Source organism: Arachis ipaensis, chromosome B3 (genome assembly GCF_059453495.1).
Source record: "Arachis ipaensis isolate K30076 ecotype BB chromosome B3, ASM5945349v1, whole genome shotgun sequence".
NCBI lineage: Eukaryota > Viridiplantae > Streptophyta > Magnoliopsida > Fabales > Fabaceae > Arachis > Arachis ipaensis.
Genome location: NC_142438.1, coordinates 131,260,405 through 131,263,472, shown reverse-complemented (window position 1 = coordinate 131,263,472; position 3,068 = coordinate 131,260,405).

Sequence of the window (3,068 nt, the reverse complement as noted above, 5' to 3'; positions counted from 1 at the left end):
ATGTGTCTGACCTCGATCTATGAGAATCGCCTAAGATACTCCAAATTTTTATCTAAGTACCTTTTCATATTTGGGTCTTTAGCCTGATACTCTCCGTTGATTTGAAAAGTCACCACTTGAGAGTCACTGAAGACCACTACTTTGATTGCACCGACTTCTTCTGCTAGCTTCAACCCGACAATCAAGGCTTCATATTCTGCCTGATTGTTAGAGGCCGGAAATTCAAATTTCAGAGAGACTTCTATTTTGGTTCCTTCTTGGTTGACCAGTATTATGCATGCACCGTTTCCGACTTTATTGGAAGAGCCGTCCACATACAACTCCCAAGTTGTGGAGGCCTCCTCTTGATCTCCCGCATATTCCACCAAGAAGTTGGTCAGGCACTGGGCTTTAATCGCTGTCCGAGTTTCATACTTTAGGTCGAACTCGGACAATTCTATAGCCCATTGAACCATTCTACCCGCAATGTCTATTTTTAGAAGAATTTGCTTCATAGGCTGGTTCGTTCGAACTCTTATTGTATGAGCTTGAAAATAAGGCCGTAGCCTTTGAGACGCCAATATTAACGCATACGAAAACTTCTCGAGTTTTGGTTACCTTAACTCGGGGCCTTGCAGAACTTTACCGGTGAAGTATACAAGATGCTGTCCGACCTCATCCTCCCGTATCAGTGCTGACGCCACAACATTTTTGGCCACAGACAAATACAGGACGAGTTCTTCCCCGATTTTAGGTCGAGTCAGAATGGGAGGTTGGCTCAAAAACCTTTTGAACTCCTGGAAAGCTTCTTCGCATTCAGGAGTCCATTCGAACTGGCATCCTTTTCTTAATAGAGATAAAAGTGGTAGGGATTTCAATGCTGATCCTGCTAAAAATTTGGAGAGAACTGCAAGTCGGCCGTTCAGCTGCTGGACCTCCCTTAAACAGGTCGGACTCTTCATTTTCAAGACTGCTCTACACTTATCAGGGTTAGCTTTAATCCCCCTTTGTGTTAGCATAAACCCTAGAAATTTTTCAGCCTCCACTGCAAATGTGTACTTTGCGGGATTCAATCTCATCCCGTACGTCCTTATGGTGTTGAAGACTTGCGAGAGGTCGGTCAGGAGGTTGGCCTCATCCTTGGTTTTTATTAATATGTCGTCCATATATACTTCCATTAAATTCCCAAGGTGAGGTGCAAACACCTTGTTCATCAACCTTTGGTATGTGGCTCCTGCATTTTTCAATCCGAAGGACATGACCACATAGCAGTAATTCGCTCTAGGCGCGATGAAAGATGTCTTTTCCTGATTCGGCCTGTATATCGGGATTTGATTATATCCCAAGTACGCATCCATGAATGACAAGTATTGATATCCCGAGCTAGAGTTTACCAAGGTATCAATATTTGGAAGAGGATATGGGTCTTTTGGACACACCTTATTCAAGCCGGTGTAGTCGACATAAATCCTCTACTTGCCGTTCTGCTTCTTGACTAGCACCACGTCTGCCAGCCAGGTCAGGGTAATTGACTTCTCTGATAAAGCTGGCCTCTAAAAGGGCTTGTATTTGTTCTTCGACTTGAGCCCGTTCAGGACCGAGCTTCCGTCTTCTCTGTTGAATAGGTCGAGATCCTGGGTACACCGACAATTTACGAGCCATGAGCTCGGGATCTATCCTGGGCATGTCGGAAGCATTATCAGCTTCTGCTTCAAATCTCCTTTCAATTGGCTCCTATATTGGTATTCTTCCCGTCCTCTTGCCGGATCTATACTTCTTCAGTCTTTCTTCCGGGCTGTGGTCGCGATTCTTCCTTAACTCGGATGCCTCCAAGCTCAATAGTGTTCACCTCCTTGCCTTTACCCCTTAGGTTTAGGCTTTCGTTGTAACACTTTCTCGCCAGCTTCTGATCTCCCCTGACGGTTGCAATTCCCTCTAGTGTTAGGAATTTTATGCAAAGATAGGGGGTAGATACCACTGCTCCAAGCCAATTTAGGGTCATTCTACCTATCAAGGCATTGTAGGCCGAGCCCACATCGACGACAATGAAGTCGATGCTTAGAGTTTTGGATTTCATTCCCTTTCCAAAAGTGGTATGTAGGGGTATGAATCCCAGTGGTTTTATTGGTGTATCCCCCAGTCCGAAGAGGGTGTCAGGGTATGCCCTTAACTCCTTTTCATCAAATCCCAACTTGTCAAACGCTGGTTTGAACAGAATGTCTGCTGAGCTCCCCTAATCCACTAGGGTTCTGTGTAGATGAGCGTTGGTGAGAATCATGGTAATTACCACCAGATCGTCATGTCCGGGAACAATAGCCTGCCCATCTTCTTCGGTAAAACAGATGGTTGGGAGGTCGGGTAGTTCGCTCCCAACCTGGTAAACTTCCTTCAGATGTCTTTTACGAGATGACTTTGTGAGTCATCCTCCAACAAACCCTCCTGAGATCATATGTATATGTCTTTCCGGGGTCCGTGGTGGCGGATCTCTCTGATATTCCTCATCTCGTTTCCTTTTTCCATGATTGTCCGACCATTCCAAGAGATATCTGTCAAGCCGACCTTCCCTGGCCAGCTTTTCTATCACATTCTTTAAGTTGTAACAATCATTGGTAGAGTGCCCATATAACTTGTGATATTCACAGTATTCTCTATGACTCCCCCCTTCTTGTTCTTGATAGGCCGAGGGGGAGGTAGCTTTTCAATGTGACAAATTTTCCTGTAAATATCGACTATGGAAACTCGTAGGGGAGTGTAAGAATGATATCTTCTGGACCTTTCAGACCCGACTTCTTCTTTCTTCTTGGGTTCCCTCTCCTTCTCCCTTGATGAGTGAGGGTGCCCAGATCGCCAGCTCGGTTCCCGTAATCTGGCATTCTCCTCCATGTTGATGTACTTTTAAGCTCTTTCTTGTACATCGCTTAAAGAAGTCGGATGTCTTTTCGAGATGGACTGAGAGAAGGGTCCTTCTCGGTGTCCATTTACTAGGCCCATGATCACTGCTTCCGTGGGCAGATCTTGAATTTCCAAGCATGCTTTGTTGAACCCCTCTATGTAGTCTCTCAGGGGTTCTCCGACCTCCTGTTTTACTC